This window comes from Anas platyrhynchos, chromosome 3 (genome assembly GCF_047663525.1).
Source record: "Anas platyrhynchos isolate ZD024472 breed Pekin duck chromosome 3, IASCAAS_PekinDuck_T2T, whole genome shotgun sequence".
In the NCBI taxonomy this organism is placed as follows: Eukaryota; Metazoa; Chordata; class Aves; order Anseriformes; family Anatidae; genus Anas; species Anas platyrhynchos.
In genome coordinates this window covers 110,962,546-110,984,039 of record NC_092589.1, presented here as the reverse complement: position 1 = coordinate 110,984,039, position 21,494 = coordinate 110,962,546, and the positions used below count along the sequence as shown (strand labels likewise).

Below are 21,494 nucleotides of genomic sequence, written 5' to 3'. Positions count from 1 at the left end.
CCAAATGGCCTCCAAAATGTACAGGTAGTCCTGGGCTTGTGCTGAGCCTGAAGTGTTGGGATCTGTTTGAAAATTACAAGTTAACCTCAGATAAACCTGATCCAGGGCTTTCAATCAATTTCAGAGTACAGCTGGTGCAGTTGCAGTGCCCAGGCTGAAGGCCTGATATTGCAGTTTACTGGCAGGGATTACAGTACACCTTCCCCACATCTTCCCCACACCTCAGGGATTGAGTTTGGGATCCTATCCAAACTTGTTCTCACCACCCCTTCAAGAGGAGAGGCCATAGCATGGCCCAGACCCTGCCCGCATCCCTTTGTGGACAACAGAGACATCTTGGCCTGTGGCTCTGGTACTCGATGGCCAAACTGTGTCTAACTGAGGACATTGCTGAGGTAGCACAGGTGGTGGGTCACTAACACCCAGCTCCTTGTAGCCTGGCCTGGGCTGAAGCCCACCCTAGATGTCCAGGATGCTTCTTGTCCAGAACAAACCTGGCTGTGAAACTGCAGTGTACTGTGTAGACATGACCCTCAACACCCTTCTGCTGCTAGAAAAGCCAAAAGAGGTCCTTGGTATAACCGAATCACGGCTTATGTTGTAGGTTTTATTTTTCACAGCAAACTCATCCTGGCAGCAGCCCCTGCCAGAGAATTGCAGTATTTTATAGTGCAATAATCTGCTCTTTTCTTTGCATATGTCTGTCCTTCTGTCAGGTAAGGTGTGCAGGTAAGCACACCTTTAAAAGCATTGTGCATTTCTTGGCAGAAACTGCCTCCAAACAAGCAATGTTTTCTCAGTGACTCAGGAAAGAAGGCCACTCATTTTAGGTCTCTAAAAATAATCTTGACCGCTCCGTGCCTCTGCTCACCAACAGCTCCAACTCTTGCAGCGGACGTGTTTGCAGGGTGTGGTACGACGTGCCTCTCCTCCAGCACCTGGAGTGCGCCGGGTAAAGTCCCAGAGCGCTGGCTGGCTTCCATTTCCCACTCCAAGTGAGGCCCTGGTCATGACATTTGTCTTTGCTGCCACTTCACTGCACTTTCCTTCATGATTCAGCCCTGGCCTACAAAATCAGCCTTGTGCAGGAGTGGTCGAAAGTGTACTAATTAAAAGGGGAGGATGGTTTGTTGTAAATGGAGAGGTAAAGCAAAGGGTTGCCTTAGCTACAGCAGCGACACAGTGTCAAAGAGCACTGGAACAAATGATCTTCTGATCTTTGCCTTACTTTGGGTTGGTTTGTTTCTCTCCTTGAGTTGCTTCATTATATATTGCTTAGCAACTTTTGGAGTCTTATGCTCGGACATTGCACAACTACACATATGTTGGCATGTGATTGTTATCTAAGTGCTGAAAGCCTTTATTCAAGCAAAGATATTTCTGGGGAGTAGGAAGAACATCACACAAGGAGCTCACACAACAGTGACCATGTGTTCCTCAGGCATCACAGTCTGGTCTGTGTTGTTTCTGAGAGAGAAATGAACATTTCTTATTCTTTGGCTGTATGTCCTTTTTTGCTGAGAGCCCTGGAATAACATCCCTTTTGTAGTCTATCGCATGTAGTTTGGTCACTGGGGAAACATGGGATTTCTGGCCTTTGGTTGTTTATTATTATCCAAAATTCACATTGAAAAATGAAAATACTGCAATTTAGTGTCCAAGAAAATATCTGAAAGCATTGCTACAATAATGGAACATTTCATTTAGCATTGGATTGATCTCACTTGGCATTAAATACTTACAGTGGAGATATCAACATCTGAGCCAATTCCCCTGCTCTCCTATCATAGAATCATAGAATCGTTAAGGTTGGAAAAGACCTGGAAGATCATCTGACCCAACCATCCAATGTTGTCATAAAATGTAGAGAGAGAAATAGGTGTTTTTGTGCTACAGTTCATCAGATTTATTTCAGACACCTATTTTTGGACAGCCTATTTCTCCTCCACTGACTGTAAGAGGAGTCCAGACAGCTGGGACTACGTTCAGCATCATACTCACAGTAGTCTAGCAACCTTGTGGATTCACTGGTATATCCCTGCTAGCTTCTACCTGCTACTCCAGAAAAACCTTTGTGTCAGTTCTGTGCTCGTATCTCAGACTGGCCAGAACTCCTTAGATAGCACCAGGCAGCTATTAATATGTAAATGAATCCCTGGTTTGATCTGAGTTTGCTCAGAATAGGCACTGGCCATCTGATCTCCCTTTGTGCTTGACCACAACATTCAGACATTCCCAACACTCAAATGTTTGTTGCAGTGGTGTCATGAGTGTCACCTCCAAATAATGATCTGCTTTGAGTCAGGCTCAACATTAAACTTCATTTTCCCTGGCTGTCATGGTCTTGGCTGGGATAGTGTTATCTTTCTTCACAGAGGCTCATATGATCTTGGCTGGGATAGAGCTATCTTTCTTCACAGGGGCTCATATGATGCTGTGTTCTGGATTTTGGATGAAAATAGTGGTGGTATCACACTTTTTTAGTTGTGGTAGAGCAGTGCTCACAGAACCAAGGACTTTTTCTGCTTCTTGTGCTTCCCTGCCAGCAGGGAGGCTGGGGGTGCACCAAGATCTGGGACGGGACACAGCTGGCTCAGGCCGGCCAAAGGGATATCCCATATGATGCCGTGCTCAGCAATAAAACTGGGGTAAAGGAGTCTTCTCAAGAAACTGTTACGCATGATGAGCCCTGCTTTACTGGAAGTGGCTGAACACCTGCCTGCTGATGGGAAGCAGTGAGCTAATTCCTTGGCTTGCTTTGCTTGTGTGTGAGTCTTTTGCCTTCCCTAGTAAACTGTCCTTGTCTCGACCCTTGAGTTCTCACACGTTTACCTTCCTGATTCTCTTCCCCAGCCCATCCAGGGAGAGTGTGTGAGCATCTCGCTCTCAGTTACCTTCTGGGGTTAAACCACAAGAGTGGTACACTGCTTTATGGGAGTAATAGCTCATGAGACTGCACTCTGAATTTCTTGCCGTGTCCTTCTCCATTATGTTTAAAAAGCTCTTTAACATTTTAACCTTTTTATTGACCACAACTGAGTTGACACTCAATCGTCGTTTCCAATATAAATCAGACTGATCACTTTAGCTCTCTAACCATATTTTTCCAGGTCTCCAATGACTTTACTTGCTTTTTTTTCTGAATATTGGCTCCAGTCTGCCAACTCTCAAGAAATGCACATGCTAAGATGAAGGTTTTCTTCTATTAGATATCTCAAAGGCAAATATCTGACTGTATCGTTCAAGGCAGCTTTCAGTTGGTAGAGAGAAAAAAGCCTCTCCAGAGAGCAATGCATCTGGCTTGGACCTTTATTTTTGCATTAAATGAACTCCCTTCTGGAGAAGGCTGTGTCAGCAGTGAGAGCACCTGGGCACACAGGGAGGCAACCACAAGAAATACAGCAGCAGAGGGGCAGTGAGCTCTGGCAGAAGGGGGTCTCTGGGTGCAGATCCCTCCATCAGTCATCCTCCAGCAGGGAAATAATGTGAAACCCCAACAGAGGCTGCAGCCTAAATTCCTTGTGTGGTCAGGGTAAATGTGGTCAGGAAAACTGAGATAGTTTCCTCCGTGATGTGAGTTGATGTCTCTCAAATGCAGCTCACCAGGACAGTAAATCTGGATCTGGGGAGTGCTCGTACTGGACCCAAAATATGCAAAGTGCCAACAAGGTCCAAACGCATTCTGCCAGCTTTCCCTTCTGAAGCTTGTTGATATTTAATGACAGCGCCCATCTGAAGCTGCATTGCACATTCCTGTTAACCTGGTCTTGTTCTCACAGATGCACCAGAGCCAACTGTTTATGTTGTTTTTGCCCTTGGAAATGAATGGAAACCATGCCACCATGGATAGCACATGTAAAATGTAGTAATCACTGATCCCAGGAAGCAGTTAGATAGGTTCATCTCTCTTCCTCTCCACAGTTCTTTGTTCAACGTGATTCTTATGAGTAGGGAGAGTGGTGCTGGCTCCTGGGGTACTAGAACATCCTACTGTTACCATCTGTGTGAGGTGTCTGCACACCATGAAGGCATGGTGTACACAGCACTAGCACTTTGGGGGCTGAAAGTAATAGTGCGACTGATGCTGGTGGTGCAACAGGATGATAACTCTGCTTTATGCCTGATTTAGTTATAATTTCTGTTTGCTATCACAGAGGAAAATACCAATTACCCCCTGTAGGGAGGGCAGATTAGCTGATGCTGTGTCACTCTACCACTGGTAGCAGGATAACACAGGCTCAGTTCCCAGAGGTCTCCAGACAGCTGTCAGAGAATGAATTTCTGTTGCTGCTAACCCGCACCAACCCCAAAGTGGTGACCTGGAGGCAAAAAGACTGAGTCGTGTTACAAATCCCTTCAGCTTTCAGATGTGCCTTTATTTGTTCTCTAACACCAAAAGGTTTAGTTAATAGGGATTATCATTTTTCATGGCATCTCTCATTTGTGCAAAAATTGGTCTGGAGACCAATTTCCAAGAATTCCTTCTCTTTAGGAATTTTTCCCATGACATGTTTTAGCACTCTCCTTACCAGTATTTTCAATTCTGGTTTAAAGCTTCAGGAATAAAATTTAACCATTCATTACAAAAGTAATTTTCCTTAATTGAAAACTGATATTTTTATGTGGAAAACAAAGCAGATAGAAAAAAATGGTAATACATCTTCAAAGAGCTAGACTTCAAAGCTAAAAAGAAACAGTTGTAATGTCACATCAGGGTTTCTAGATTCCCCAGATTCTCATATCCCATTTTTGTTACCCTTTATGTTATACCCATTCTTTGTTTCTGAGTTTTATCTTCATTTCTGTCCATCCACAGTTTCGGGGTCAGATTTACATCTGATTTAATCTATTGTATGGAAAAGTCTCACTGAAACTGCTGAGATTATGACAAAAAATGTGCAGCATCAGATGCTTCATCTGCATGAAGCTATTTGATGTGTTACTGTGGTGGCAGGCAGACTCTGGTCACTGTCATGCTGTTTTTGCACCAGTAAAACTGTGATCAGAATCTGCTTGTGATAGGTTTAGGATTTGAGGTACTGGCTTACAGTAATAGCTCTTGGTGGCACTTATGAGTTGCAAGTAAAAGAGAGGGCCACTAAGAGATGGAAAATCAGAATTTTTGCCTCAGAATAAACAAGAAGTTTACAAGTAAGCAGATTTTACTTTACAGAAATAGAATGTAATATGGTGTGTTTCCACTGGGCAAATAGAGAAGAAAAAAATAAAATAAAATAAAATAAAAAAAGATTTTTTTCCATTATATTGACAGCTAACCAGCTTTATGAAAGTATGCTGATGCTTTGGTGGGAGCAGCTGGCAAATAGCTCTGATATGTATGGGAAGAGCCATGTGTCAGCATCAAAGGAGTAGCAAAAGTTCACTTTGGGTTTAGCAAAGGCAATGCTTGATCTTGCAATCCTATCCCCAGTGATTTTAATAATCGCCAAATAACAAGTGAAAAGCTTAATCCTTCCATCAGCGCAAATCCACTAGAGGGAAACCAATTTAGGGAAATCTCTGAAGAGGCAAACGAGCTAGCCTTTTCCTGCATGGCCTGTGAAAAGAGCTGGAGGGACTGCCAAAAAAAATACCATCGTGCTTCAGGAGGGCTAAGAAGAAAGGTCAGAGCCAAATGTCAATCAGCAACCACAGTCCCTGCAGAAGAAGACCCCACAGTACCCAAGCAGTGACCATTTGTTGTCAGAAGAGGACCTGAGCACCTCCAAGGCACTCAGTAGTACTCATTGCTCTTAACTTGGCACGTCTACAATATAAATGTCTATTGCTGTTCCCACCGCCCTGCCTTCCTTCTGTGGCTTGTCTGTCTGCAGTGACAGACTGGTCCAGCTGCCAGAGCAGTCCCCAGCATTATTTCTGCCAGGGGCTTCCAATTCCTCTCCCAGAGACCTGATGGGCTCAGCCGGGGTGGCAGCAGTCAGCCTGGGGCATCCTCACTGCTCCTGAGGGCAACAACATTTCCTGCCATTCCTTGCCCTTCATCTTCACTGACAGATAGCAGTCCCTGGCACTTTAGTTTTCAACTGCAGACACAGCCTGGACACCTACCTTAGTGCTAGTCACTCAGCTTCCCTTTTTAGCCAATGGAGGTAAACGGGCACTTTCAGGGTACAGTCAGAGCCATTATAGATTTTAGGATGAGGAAAAATGAATCCTAAGGTGCCTGTATTTCTCTCTTGACTATAAAAACAGTCTAGACACTTAGCTCATAGGCAGAAATTTACAGTGTGAACATCTGGAGTTGGTCAGACAAATCCCACCTCTCCTGTCAAACGTTTACAAATTTCTTCCGTAAAGACACCATTAGTGAGGACAGCATCTGCAGCACACTTGCAGACAAAGAGATTTCCCTTTATTTGTTTACCAAATGTCTTGAGTAGAAATTTACCTCTCTAATCCAGTGAGAAAAAAAAAGGGGGGGGGGGGGGGGGTTTGTTATGAAAGTGCTTAGTTAAATACACTGCTTAATTTAGAGAACATGCAAAATTTAGTCAGATAAATGGAAATGGGTTTTGAGGTTAACATAATCTGCTGTGGAAAATGGTTGCAAGCATTGCTCCCTAAGAAACAGACCAATTTCTCAAAACCTGCATTGGTAGGATAGTCTCTGCCCAACAGCCTAAGTGACCTGATACATCTTTTCCATCAGACATGAAATTGGAGTGACACGAATAAAAACTGTCTGATCCAATGTAAAAAAGTTAACTTATCAAAATGATGTCAGCATGACTGAGGCAGCACACAGAATTTATACCAAATCAGCATTTTGCAAGTCTGGCTGCAGTGTTTCTGGTAAGGCATGTACTTGCTGCTGTTTTGTGTTCTCTGGACTGCTTCCACTGAAATGCTCAGTGATTCAAAGAGGGGAAAATTAGACCAGCAAAACATGTGAAAATCCCATCTGTAATCCCATGTACAGTGCAAGGAAGGATCAAATGTACAAAATAACAGGAATTTTAGCATCCAACACAAACGTAAAACTTGAGTGTTGTTGATATCTGGGTTTAAATAGGTATAGTTAATGCTGCCCTACATTTGTTCATCCTTGTTCTTTTATTCACAGCACTTTGAGCATACCTGTGGCTAAAATCTTCCTTGCATGCTGAGTACGGGCATGACTCACAAATGATAGTGTTTTGTAACTTGAAGCTTCTTCCCCCTGATGAATAATTTGCAGTAGAATTTCTTTTATGAGGAGAGAGTAAAATATTTATGCAGCTCATGAACCGCTGCGGGAATGGACTTAATTGCCTTGACCGCGGTCTGCCTTTGCGAGTGGTGGAGCTGGGGATGGGAGGCTCCCCTCGCTTCCACCAGCTAGGGGAGGGGATGGTGGCACGCACCACGGGCCACCTTCTCTTCTGACACAACCTGGTGCTAGCTGGTCATTGCGGTAGGGCTATCCACACCTGCTCTGGGCACTTATTCCCACATAACACAACTGTTTGGAGACAGCCCGTGGCTCTCAGGGCTGCGAGGTCGGAGCATCGTTTATTTTCCTAAGTGTAAGGAATTAATGACCTCATCGAGGTCCCCGTTAGATGGTGTTTGGTTCCTCACTGGCACAAGCAGTCACCATGAGTCTTGTTTTCTTTCCAAACTCAGGAAATCTCCCACCTCGGGGTTTGCTCAGCAGGATGGATGATTCACCCCCAGCTCCACCATCCCTTCCTCCAGCTCCAGCTGGGGGCTCTAAATAGAAAATGGCCTCAGACAGATTGCGCATCGGGGAAACCCTTTTCTGACCCAGCGTACACTCTCCGCACAGTATCTGTTTCATTGTTAGGAGCACAGACTTCCTGAACTCCATCCCCCCTCCACGGCCTCTGGCCACCCGACGTCAGCAGTATTTCCTTGCATGCCTTTCATGCCTGAAATTGTTGGGGCTTAGCTGGGAAACAGAAGGGATTTGGGGAAACAAGGGTAAGATAGGGTTTTCTTAGAAAAGAGAGGAATTTGCTTCCGGACACCACTTTGTTATGCACTGGCCGTGTTTACTCCGCACTTCACCATGGCTCATTTGGCCGCTCAGGCTGCCGCAGTCCCTCAGGCAGATGTTTCCTGCCCAGATCCTGCTCTGTACGATCTAGTGAGGTAGGAGCTGTCCCAGAAAAATTATGACTGCTTGGTTTCAAGCTGAGGTGTCTGTGAAATGTTTACAGGCAAGATACCACTGTGCCTATCCTATTTTTAGGACAAGAACATAGCCATGAAGTCATGCCAGGCCAGATGGCCTCAGGATGACAACAGACTCCCCTGTCCATTTTATTCACGGGAGCAGAGGTAATCCTGGGGAATCTCTGAATTAAGTTATTCAGCCCCTGGTTTCAGGCATCAGTTCAGGTCCAGGATAGCATGCTGGATGAGTGCCACCTTGGATGGGCTCAGCCGAGAAAAGCCACAGGACCCACAGTTTGTGTTTCAAAGCTGCCCAGTGATGCCTAGTCCCATCTAGGGTTTTCTATCCTCATTTTTCTGTTAATGCCCCAAAAGCCAGATCAGTGTGGAAAAAAAATCCCATAGGACCCTTGCCCAAACATCTGTTACGGCTCGCAGACCAGGAGAGCCGCAGGAGCTCTGCCTGCTAAACACCACCTCTCCTCTGAAGCAAAGGTCTGTAGGGAGACCTCTTGGGCTCTTCTCCACCAGGCTGTCTGGTTTTGTAGGCCAGAAATCCCAGATCTGTTCTGCTTGAAGATGTCCCACTCCACATGATGGAGTTTAACACACACCTGGCTGGAGGGAGGAGCAGGGGCTTGTGCATAGATGTCCACCAGCTCCCCCAAGAACTTGTGAGGTGCTACAGACACCTGAGTTATATCAGAGCAAAGAGTAATGCTTCTAGAGAAGAGATGGAGAAGGACTCTATTCAGAATGACCTATAGATCTGGGGTTAAGAAGAGTGCTTTGGAAATTAGGAATGCAGATTAATGTTGCCACACTGTTGGCCACCATGTCCCAGGGGCAGCGTGTCTGACCAGCAGCCTTGCAGCAGGACACAGCAAGGCAAGAAGCTCTTAGCTGCTCCTGGACTGTGAATATTTTCCATGAAAGTAAATTTCTAACACAATAGCATACAGATGAAAAACAGTCTCTGTACGAAGGTAGAGGAAACAGCTTGGTTTAGCTCTGACTCTGTGTCCTCTGTGACCCCAATCAATCTTATAGCAGCAAAAAATGAAAGCCCAGCTATGGCCCTGGCAGCGACAGCGATGGGGGAAGACCAAGGGACAAATACATCTGCAAGAAGCGGGCACTGATCCAGGCCAGAGGATGCTCCGCAATAAGAATTCCACATGGCAGACTTTTTTCAGGTGCTAACTGAGCAGGATGATGGCTGGAGAGACACAGGCGTAGGTCAGGCAAAGGCTCTGGCCCCAGGGAGAAGCTTCTTGGAGTCTGCTGGCCCTCCGCCCTGGAGAACCATATATCAAGATGACTGTGCATAGAAAGAGCTGCTTACAGGATGTATTCCTTTTCCAGCCAGGCTTGTGAAGTCTAGAATCTCTTAGATTAATTCAGCACAATCCCATCACGGGTGCAGCAATGCTGTTGCTACCACACAGGTGGCACATTTCCCTGCATCCTGGCTCTTTGCCCTGCTTTTCCTTCCACTGCCTCTTTCCATCCTGTTCCTCCCTTTCCTACTTTCACCACTGTTGAAAGTATTGTGGAATAGGCTGATCCACGTGGTTTGTGCTGCCTGAGTGTCATCCCCCTTTTGTCAGCCGGTCGCAGACATTTCGGCTCTGAGTCATCAACGAGGACCCATCCAAACAGTCACCAGCAGCTCAGCGGGGACTCACACTCAGGTAGTGCCAAGGAGGTATGAGTATTAGCTTGGACAATCAGAATTAGGAAATAAACCATTGGGCAAGAGATGATCGAGACAATATTTTCCACTCAAGCAGGGTTTCCACCATCGGTTTCTCTGATAAACGCCAGGAATTGCTTGCAAACAGATTGCAGGGTGCAGGTCAGCAGAAATGATCTGTTTGTAGTTACTGCCGTCAAAACAGTACGTGTACATAGATCTCAAACAGCCTCATAATCTGTGGTTATCTTTTCTCATTAACCATCAGATAACATGTTTGTTTTCCAGCTGAGAACTCGAATCGTGCCACTGTGCAGGGGATGGGTCCCAGCTCCTGGATGCTCTGTGACTAAACCAACATCCCCCATGCTGCTGCATGAAGCCATCTCTGCTTCCAGGAGCAGGGAGGGGAGCTGCCCTGCTTCCCTCTTTGCCTGTTAACAGGATAATTTGGGTAAAAATTTGGGAACCCAAGTGCAATTTGGGGAGGTAGGGGAAGGGACTCCCTCTATGGCTAATAAGCTGATGGCACCCTAATATTAATATGCCTGCTAATTATGTGCAAATCCCCAAGCTGCAGTGCAGGATAGCCATGCAGGGACAGCAGCAAGATGAATTTCAAAGGTGAGTTATCTGCAGGAATCCTGACCCCATGGCTGGCACCAGACATATGCACAATGCTGCGCTCCTATTCCTGACCTGAATGCTTACCTCCAGCTCTCTGTCTGCCCGAATGGTGTTACTGCACAACCACTGATGCCATCTGGATCAGCAGCATAACACGAGGTGACGTTAATGCACTGGGACACATCAAGGATGCGAGAAAGAAGGGGACAAGATGCTGCTCACATGTCACAGATAACATCTGAAGGTGCAAGGACACCAACTTGGCTATCCAGTTATGCACTAAGGTGTCTGCAGGTCCAGCAACTGGTCTGCCAGTGGCCATGAGCAGCAGCCTTGAGAACATCATCAGTGATAATACTACCAAGGTAATTAGAGGGAGGCACTAGTAGTTACTAGAGTTCAGTACTGAACAAAATAGAGGGAAAGTCATCAGAACATGTGTTCATGAACTGGAGGTGAGATCAGCCTGCTAACATTACACGTGGAAAACGTGGACTGTGCTCTCCTTCCACATCAGACTGCCCTGCATACAGCAAACATGCTGTGGGACAGCCACAAGTTGTGGCAGTGCTATGACCTGCCCAGGAGCTCTGTGCCATGACAAATAACTAAATTTGTGCTTTTAGCTGGGAGGTGTTTATCCCCATTTCATCACCCTGCCGTGGCAGCATGGCGAGTCCCGGGTGGGGAGATGGTTTGTGCTCACTCTCCTGGCTTAGTGGCACAGGAGGGATATTTCACCCTATTTCTCCTCCTCAGGTGTCCCTGGGGATGGAGCTTGGTCCAGCTCTGCTGGCTCCTGCATGCCCAGCAAGTCAAAGCCAAGGCTGTTACTTGTGGTAGATTTATTGTGTCCCTTCTACTAAATTTCAAATAAAATCGTATCCATATGCAAAATACGTTCCTGCTTTGGAAAAGGCCTGTTACAGGGCAAGTTGACATACCTCAAATTTGATTTCTTCTGATGAGATAAGGGTGTTCTTGGAGGAAATGCTTGTACAATGAGGATGCCATGGGAGGTCTGAGAAGATCAGTCTGTAACTGCTCCATCTGCCACAGACTGCCTGTATAGCCACAGGCATATCCCTTAATGTCCTGCTGGGTGGTTTCCCATCCCATAAATAGCTGTTACAGTAACATTACCATCTCCTATATTCTACTTACCTTGTCTATGCAGACTGTAGGCTGTGTAATGCTGTGTGTTTCCTCATGACAAACACAAAAGGAACGATGCATTGTGCTCCTAGCAAGAAGGAAAATATTTAAGGACATGTAAATAATCTTGTGATTTGAGAAACTTGAGATATGTAGGTTCAGGAAGGGGAGCAGCAACCCAGCCCGCACCAGCTCTCCTCTCCCTGAGATGAACTTAACAACCTCCGCCCCTCCAGGTGCCAGTGCTGATTGCTGGATTTGTGCAGTTAATTTCCCGTTCATCATGTCTATTCAGTCTTCTCTGTAACTTCAATTTGGAAACAAAATTTGTTACAGGTATGAAAAAAAAATAAAATAAAGAGGACAAATTCTGTGCTGGTATAAATCAACTCTGCTGAACTGAAGCAGAGTATAACCCTGTATACCAGCCAATATGATGGCCTCTAACATCAATATTTATTAATTTCAGTACCAGGAATGCTAACAGTGGGTTTCGATGTGGTGAAAAGCAAATATTGATCTGTTTGCTCAAAAATCAGATTAGGCTGTGTCCATAGGTAAATATTCCTGCTAGCAAGTGAAGGAGAGGTTGATTCCCCTTCCCCCTTCCCAAAGGCAGCCAAACCAAACTGAAGCAAAAAATCAATTTGATATCTAGTGAGTTTTTAATTAAGGAGGTACCAAACCTGAGGGAAACAGAAGCCCTGGGGAGCTGTCAAATCACTCTCTTGGCCAAGACGGACAGTTCTGCAGCAGGGCTCATAAGGACAACCACCCATTAGTGTCTCTACTCCTTCTGAGCAAGGAGAAAACGCTCCCAGGGGAGAGGGGGGGAATAAAATTAAACCTCTTCATGAGCAGAAGCAAAGGTGCTTAAAAAAGCCCAGATGAGCACACGCACTTCATGTTTTAGTCTCCTGTTTGCCCTTCAGCTCTGCTGCTCTGGGAGGCGATCACTCCCAGCACTGCCATGTCCTCCTCTTCCTCCTGGGATGTCCTGCATGGGGATAAAGGAGGTGGGAGAGCTGTAACAGGCAGGCCCTGCATGTCTCCATCATCAATCCCTTTTTTCCACACAGAGCAAGCTCAGGAGCAGGAGCCAACCTGCCTGCCAAGCTCCCAACATACTCCAAAGGTTACTGGAGGGAAAGGTTGCTCAGGAATTGGCCAGATATGCAATTTGGCCAGGGGATAGATACCTACTTATTGTGCTTTGTGCTGATTTTATGTTGCTGCTCATCTCCAACGCAACATAAGGCGTCTACAGACATGATGCCATGGACCTCCCTTCCCAACACCTCAGAACTGAGGATATTTCAGCCCCCTGGCTTCCTGAGGAGGTAACTCCCAGCTCTTAGGGGCTAGATGAAACCTCTCCACCATGCCCCTTTGTCACAGAGAAGACTTCCTCTCTGTCCATCTCAGTCCCTTATCACAGTAGGTGGTGGCGCATGGGCAGGCAGGGCATACCCACGCTTTGAACCCAGCCCACCAGGGGCAGTTGCATCCCACCTAACAGGGACAAAAGGCTGAATTAGCACCTGAACATGCACTTCTCAGGAGTGCTGCCAATTTAGATAGGCTGCTAAATATCTCAGCAGCCTTCTGCTAGCTACAGCAGGTAGCAAACCACACTTGTGCATGTGTTACCTGCAACTAAAATGATCCTCTTGCTTGTTTTCTGCTTATTTTCCTTTCCAGTGTGGAGAGGAACTGCCAAAATTGGAGGCAAATTCATAGGCACAGTATAGTTATACCCAGGGACTAAATCCAGCTCAGCTCTCTTCCCTGCTCCTTCTGCTCTGTGGGGAAGGCTGCACAGCCCCAGTGGTCTGACTGGCTTCTTCCTGCACTCCCAAGATTGAAAACCAGTCAAAATGCAAATGCTGCTTTTGCTCTTCTCAAGGAAAGCAACTGAAGGATGTTTCATCTTCTCCTATCTGAGCAATGCTTGTGGTGCTTTGGTTTAGCCTACAAATGTGCTAGTGTGGATTGGGCTTGCCTTCATACAGCACCTGGCACACTGGGGACCCAGTCCGAGACAGAAACAATTAGGGCATAACCCAAATAAGCAGCATCTTTAATCACGTACTTCCCCTGGCTGCTCCATCTCAGCCTGTAGAGAGCTGCACTTAAGCTAGGACTAGACTGAGATGAGCAAAGAGCTATTTCTTTCACCATCACATGAGGAAAGATGCTAATTTCTCCTGTGGAGGCATCTATCTCGGTACGTACCAACCCATTTCCCATCTCCCAGACCACATACTGTTTTACAAGTTCACATTAAAAAAAAGGTTAATGGGGGAAGCAGGCGCCGACAGTTATTTCCACTCTCCCAGACTGGTTCACTTCATTGCCATAATTTGGCTCATGCAAGGCTCCATAGAACGGTAATATCTAGACAAACTAGCTGTTCCCAAAATCCTCCTTTATTTTTTTTTTTTTCCTTTCAGCAAATCTTTTTCTTTCTTGACCCTTCTCTGGATGAACTTTGTCTTGAATAAACAGCAACATCTGGAATTCAGCAAAACACACCATAAAGGGAATAAGATGTCCACAGCAGTTTGGCTGAAAAGGACAAACCCATTCATTACTCAAATGAAAAGTTACGATTGCTAAATGTCAGATGAAATTAAAAAAAAAAAAAAAAAAAAAAGAAAACATTGAATCCTTTGTACATGCCCTCTGTGTCCTTGCCAGCTCAGTGTGCACAAAGCTGTCCCTCTGTTATTGCTGCTCTGTCTTTCTTCTTTCTGGTTTTGCTGGAAGTGCGTGACCACTTGCTAATTGCTGGTGCACACGATCAGTTGGGTTACTTTTACAGTGAAAGCCAGTGAAAGCAATGAGCAGCTCAGAAAGGGGATGGGAGATGTCATCTCAGCCTCCCTCCTCCCAGCTGAGCAGCCCAGGGATGCTCCAGGAGGAGCAGCACCATCCCACGTGCTCTGGGGTAGTGACAGCATGGAGCAGCTGATCCCTGAGCACTATGCACATAACCAGACCAAATCCTTTCCAGTGTTTTGCTTTTGGGTGTGCCATGCCTGCTTTATGGTCCAAACTCACTTTCTTCAGAGCATGAGTTGAGGTCATGAAGTCGTAGCTCCCATCAATCATCAGGAACAGAATTAGTTCTTCGGTGAGTTGGGCAACCTCTGTCTTAGAAGATTGCTCCAAGGGGTGAAGTGCTGCCAGCCTGGAGAATAAATATCACTTCAAGGAGTGTCTCTCTGTGAGTTTCTGTTTTATACAAGGAAGCCGTTTGTGTCTTTGTAGCACAGAAACAAAATTAGGAACTGGATTGTTCTCATGGAGCCAGCAACAGCACACTGGGAAGGATTTAGTTTGCAACTATGGATGAAGCCATAGTAAAAAAAATCAAGAAGGAAGCCTCAGATGTCCACAAACACCTTCTTCTTCTGCTGGGGGCTGCCTGGAAGCCACTCTGAGCATCCCTCTTTCCCTACAGTGTAACCCACCCTCTGACAGGCAGAGTATCTGTGGGGACTGGTGAGATTGCTGCTTCAAGTGGCCATCAGCTTGCCCACCTCAAAAGCACGGGACATGGAGCACATGGACATGGACATGGACAGTGCATGGACAGCTCAGCGCTGGGCTGGTGCCCGTGGCCTCCTGCTGCCTTTTGCCTGTCTTTTCATGAAAGCAGGGATGTAGAGTTTAGCACTTGTGAAATCAAGCCCTAAACAATTTCCAGCCAAGTCACTGCATTAGAAGGCAACATTTGGGGTAAGCAGCATTACGGTTTATGTAAATAAGTGAGAAGTTTTTCCTGTTTCCTCTCCTTCCTCACAGAGAAAACAGAGGTTACATCCATACTAATAAATTAATCCTGAAGATCCAGGTTTGCAGGTTCAGACCCCAAAATTGATCATGTGTGCTGCCATAGCGGGGTTGAGGTCTGGGCCACCAGCACCTCCCCAGCAATCCCTGGGAGCAGATTAGGGGCCAGAGGCTGCTCCCAGACACCTGCTTGGATGTGGTCAGCCTGGAGGGGTGGAGAGGAAACCACCACACAGGCTAGCTGCCTGAAACCCGGGAACTGCTCCTGGCTATGTTTTAAGTTCACTGGTGTGGACATACCGTAAACATCTGCATTTCTGTCCCAGGGATAACCTGAGAGCAGCCCTGCCAGGCAGAAGTAACAAGTGCACATAGTTCTGGGTTATACCAGAAGAAAGCATCACCTTAGACCATAGGTAACTAAAATGATGCCAAAAACCACATAGCCCTCACTGTGAGCAGGAACTGCTTCATAGCACGGGTAACACATCAGTTACTCACAACAGCTCTATCTCCTTGCAGTACATACTACTATTTTAGTGACACAAGGGTATGCCTATAACAGATATCTTGTAGTGCTACCGACAGGCATGAGGTCTCACAAAAGGGTGCAAGGGGTGGTCGTTGTGTCACAGGGATGTCCCCACCTGCCACCTGCCCTTGGGGACAAGTGCCTGGGAAAATCATCAGCTCACTTTCCATTGTTAGCAGCATGTTCTTGTCCACTGAAATTCCCATGTGTGCCCTTCTCCCCCAGCCACATGCCGTCACTCTGGGGAAAAAAAAAATAAAGAAAAAAAAAAGATATATAAGATATATTTTAGATTTAACTTTAAACAAAATAGAGCCAGGATATAAATCGGAGTGTGGATTACAGCTGGTGTCCTTCAGAAAAACATCTATGAGATTCCAGCAAGGAGCGATGAGGCAGACCTTAGATTCCCAATTATATCCTACAGACCATATAAACACATGGTGCCATCAGGACAGAGATGCTGGGAGAGATAAATCTTCGAAGGCTGGTCAACCTCATGCATGATATGTGCCTGGCCTCTACTAACGCCCGACATCCGTCCAAGGGCTGTCATAAATTTTATGAGTGTAACAATCTCCTGATCCTTTTTTCTTACTAGTACCCACTGGAATGCAGCATTTACCCCCATACTTGCCGCACTGCTATTTATAACTCTGAACCCATCAGGATGAGATATTTTTCCCCTGAAATCTTAGAATAGTTCAACCGAGTGAAAAACAAATCATCTCTCATTTCTTTTATTTCACACGTTTAACCACCAGGGCTGAGAATGTGGAAACAATCCTAATAATGCCGTCTCAGATGATCCTGAATTCCTGCCGGCGATTTATCTGTGGTCAGAAGGACAGCGATTCAGTGCCCACCACACGAACTGCAGGGAGCTAGAAAGAGCTTTGCCTGGCAGAAATTAATGCCTGTGCTCGGTCACTGTGCTTAAATAACTGAGCAGACCTGGCAATGCCCAAAACTCTGCAGAAAGTCACAGCTGATAGGGACCCAGATGGCAACGCTGTGCCCGCTGTGAGGTCAGGCCAAGGCGTGTAGCTATAGTTATCTCATCCCTCCCCAGTCCCACGTTTTCAGCTCACTCACCTGTTACATTTGTCACTGAGCAGGAGAGGGGATCTTCATACAAGGGACTTCTGCTTTATTATCAGCTTGTGCAGCACTTAGCATTGCAGGAACCCGTCTCAGGCAGAGCTTGCAAGATGAACAGTAGCTGTGTTTGAGTTCTGGCCTCCCTTCCTCTTGCTCATGTACACATGCACATACACACGTATACACAGCCTCTCCAGGGCCTGCTAACAACCCCGAGAGGCCCGATTCTGACCTAAATTATGTTAACGTTACAATGAGTCATACATTTTGTTACCTCAGTAGAATTGCTGCTGATTTATACGTCTACCAGGAACAGGCGCTGGAGGGGTGTTGCTGGAACAGGGCATGCACCCTCTGTCGACATGAAATTTCCTCCAAGGGGGAAGGTATTTGGCACATCAGGTTTATTTTTGTAGCTGTAGGGAAGTTTTCTGATATTTGCTTGTGCCCCGAAGAGGTAAGGACCAGGTTTTCATAAGGGAAATCACCCTAGTTCCTCATCACAAGAGGAGTGAGTGGGCTCAAGTCATACAAGGATGCATAACCAAAATGGCAATGATGGTTGCACACACTCTGAATGTGTTACACATTCAATGGTGAAGAAAAAAGAAACTTCACCATTATTCACAAATTGGGACCAAGTGGGATTTACTCCAATTGAAATAGCTACTGATGGATCCGATCTGTTCCTAGAGTAGATCAGCTGTGCAGGAAAATATGTAGTCTCTGACTCGGAAGGGTGGGTTGGGCAGAAATGAGATCAGAGCCTCACTGCTGTTAGACCTCAAGCTAGAGTTGTTCTTCTTCCATCTTCTTGTGTGTGAATGGTTTTAGATGGTAAGTTTATCTCTAAGAATAAAATTCTGCCTGAGCTCCTTTTGCCTTGTGTATTTCCCAATCTAGGGAGAACCAATTAATTTTAAAAGTCCAAGAAGTTCCTCCTTTATCAGCTAAACCATCCCCTGTGTTCTGAGATAAGGATTTATTTCAGCAGTTTCAAAGCGAGCTCTCTTGCTGCCCCTCCCCAGAGTGGGGGTTGCTGGACTCTTAAGATTTGGTCATAAATTGTGCAAATGCTCCCAGCATTTTTAATTAATGTGAAATTTGCATTTTAATGAAGTGAGTGATGGAGCCCTCCAGCAACAGAAACAATTACATATTGACCTGATGAAATAGCAATAGGATGGTTGCAGCAAACGCGTTCAGCTCGGTTTTTGATGGATTCAGAGTGTTCTCCTGGGTGTCCCAGCCATGCCCATGGTTAATGAGCAGAGGTGCAATGCCCCAGAGCAAATGCCAGGAGAAACTGATGCTCCTGGGAGTCCTGCTGATCTAGGCAGGTTACACCAGATGTTAGCATCCCTACTCACCTTTTGGTTGGGTTTGCTCAAGGGTCGGAGAGTGGCAGGAGGGAGGAACAGAGGCCTGAGACCTCTTCTCTTCCTTATCACTAGCATTGGGTGCTGGTGGCACTCTAGGAGCATCCACTGGTGATCCTTCCTTAGCAGTGGCAGTAAGGGAGAAGATATTCTGCACTACTCCTTGCTTTTTCAAACCTCCTGCCCTGAACAGGGACAAATGGCAACTTAGCCACTTCTCAACTCAAATCAGCATGAAACAGAAAATTGTTTTCACCATTTATGCAATTCCTCCCTCCAGTAAAGCAATTCCTCCCTTTTCCAGGTGATGATAATCTGCATAGCTGTGTTTCAATATGCAGGACTTGCTTCGGAAGCTTTGAAACTCCACTGCACCTGGCAATGGCCCAAAAGGACTGTTGTTCGAGTGTTTTACGTACTGGGGAGCTGCCTCAGCATGCGTTCCTGAAAGCAAGGCCAAGGCATTAGAACAGATTTTGCATCCAGAAATTATTTATGAAGCCCAGAGGAAGTTTAACATGACAGGAAACATTAAGACTTTCCAGCCAGTTGAACAGAGAGGAACACACCATGGTTTCCTAGCAGATCTCTCTGGTTCACAAGGTATTTCATACATTTCGTCTCCCCAGCTGCTTTACAGTAAGCAACAAATGAATGGCCTGATTTTGTTTATTTATTTATTTAGTTGTTATTTGGGCAGGGACAAGTAAAATTTCAGTTGAGCTGAGAACTGATTTCTGATCATCTCAATCAAAATTCAGTCTTGATTCTATTTCTCCAACACATCGACCCCCATGACAGCATGAGCTCTAATTATCTCCAAGCCCTCACAAACATCAGAGCAGATGCAGAGGGAGTACAAGTGGCTCTAGCTCATTTTGCCTCACAGCACACATTATATCACAAAGTTAAAGGCCTCTCCAAATGTTCATTCCTCCAGACCATCTACCAGAACAAAAGAGGACAAAACTGGCAAGGGCAATGGAAGCAGGATGGTTTTTTTCTGCACATCATAATGGAGAAGCTATTTAGTAAATCTCCTAAAAAGACAGCAGAATGAGACTTATGCTGTAACATCCAGAAGCGAGTGATTCAGGCAGATTTAGCTAACCACAGTAATGTGGTTTTCCTAGCTCAGGCTCTGAGAAGACTTCCAAGTCCTGACTGTACTGTGTTTGCTAACAACTCAGCTCCTCTTAGCTCTCCTCTCCCTGCCCTCACTTTTGTGGTCCTGACCTCTGTGTGGTTTTACATTGGTGTTATCTGACCAACTCCTCTCTACTTTCGCTGCCTCCCCTGCTCACTCACCACTTTGGAACACTGCAGGAACAGAGGTACGTTACTTTTTGTTGTTATTATACTGTCAAGTGCCATCTTGAGCAAACCTGCCCACCACATATAACTCATACCTCAGCAAACCCTCCTAAATGGTGATTTGCACAGCCAGTTGCAAGTAAGAGCATGCAATGAAGGTAATGTGGGAGCATGCAAACAAAAGAGCACTCCTGATCTCCAACTGGGTCATTACAGAGGAGGAGGCAGCTGGTTTGGGGGTTAAAATTCTGCTAAAGTCCCACATTAGGTGCTCAAATAAGGATCTTTGGTCTGGGGACTATCTAGACCTGTGCCTGGTCTTCACTGAAGTCATTCTTCTTGCTCTATTTACACAGGACAAAAATTTTTGCTACCTCATATATGTCAAGTCTAACTCATCTCCTCACTCAGCAGTTCTCATTTTACATCTCCCTTTCCCTAGCTCTGACGCAGCTGTCTCTCTTTATCCATCTGTTTTTTGTGGGGCTTTTTGGTTGTTGGGTTTTTTGTTTGTTTTTTTTTTTATAAATGTTACTAGTTCTGTACTTACTCCTCACATTGTGCTTCCCTGCATATTTTCTCTTTTGGAATACCATTTCTGCATTAAAGAAATCCATCTCTTCCACTCTCCGGACTCTGGACTTCTCAGTCCAGGTGACTTCATTAGTTTCCTTAATTTATCAAAATTCGTTCTTTGCAGCCTTGGCAAATGATCTACTTCTGTTTATCCTTCATGCGGTAAATCGAACCCACTTACAGTCACGCAAGCTGAGGCCATTTCCTACAGTCTGTTCTCTCTCACGGCAAGAGCATGACTAACATTAGATAATGAAAATCAGAAAAGTCAGTATCTGCAATCTGGTCATTAATCAATGAAATCTAGAGCAGTCACCAAGGGAAAAAAAAAAAAAAAAAAAGCAGTTCCTTTAAGTCCTTCTTCAGCCCCTGTAATTGTAATACAAAGACAGGAGGGGGGATAAATTCTTGCCTTGCCTCCTGAGAACCAGCAGGTGCTCTGAAGCATGAAAGCCAATTCACCATCATTTAACTTGCAGAATTATACATTTCAGTGAGTCTAATATTATAGCAATATTTGACCCTGTTACCCCCCCCTCTCATCAGCCTCATATGCCAGGTGACTCTAAAGAGGAGGAATACTTCTGATTTCAAACAAAGTTATGCAAAGGGGCCCTCGAACCTTTCCTCTTCATGGGCAGTAGAACAAAAACACAAGACAATTTACTATTGTCCAGTTCTTGATACCAGGAGATTCTTTGAAATACTGTAGAGTTTTTCAATTCTATATTTCAAAATGCAGGGGAAGTTATTCCTTACAACAGACCAAAAAAAAAAATTAAAATAGCTGTTTTCTCAAAAAAATCTGGTTATTTTTTTCCCAGCCTTGTATGTGGGAATTTGATGGAACATCAAACTGCACAGAAATTCATAAAATGATAATCAAAGACATACTGGAAGACTAAGAAAAACATGAAAAAAATAAAATTAAAAGATATCCACTTCCCTGTTTGGAGAAGGGAGGACAGCTTTTAAAAATGTTTTCAATATGTTTGCCTCTCACGTATATATAACGTATTGTCTGTTTTTTATAAATATATCATATGTACATATATAAAAGCTGAGCTCAAGGAAGACAGCCTAGAATAGTTCTAGAATAGCTGCTGTCCAAAAGATAATAATACAATCCTATTATCCCATGTATAACACATCACTTTGACTTGCTAAAAATGTGCTA

At 45.2% G+C, this 21,494-nt stretch overlaps 2 long non-coding RNA genes across 5 annotated transcripts in view; one reads left to right on the top strand and one right to left on the bottom strand.

Moving 5' to 3' along the window:
* Positions 1–17,463, bottom strand: part of LOC119716383 (uncharacterized) — a 50,323-nt gene extending 32,860 nt beyond the window's left edge. Inside the window, exons 1-5 of one of the 4 annotated variants that reach the window (XR_011808589.1) lie at positions 17,043–17,458; positions 16,063–16,187; positions 12,519–12,614; positions 11,627–11,705; positions 11,335–11,526 (exon numbers count right to left, since the gene is read on the bottom strand). This is a non-coding gene — a long non-coding RNA (uncharacterized lncRNA). Of the gene's footprint in view, positions 1–11,334; positions 11,527–11,626; positions 11,706–12,518; positions 12,615–16,062; positions 16,188–17,042 lie in introns of those variants that run through there. The other 3 variants (XR_011808588.1, XR_011808591.1, XR_011808590.1) reach the window with 3 other exon arrangements.
* On the top strand, positions 9,364–10,690 carry LOC119716385 (uncharacterized). The gene is made up of 3 exons (XR_005264300.2): positions 9,364–9,833; positions 10,124–10,459; positions 10,553–10,690. It is a non-coding gene; the product is annotated as an uncharacterized lncRNA (long non-coding RNA).
* Positions 17,464–21,494: the final 4,031 nt, after the last annotated feature.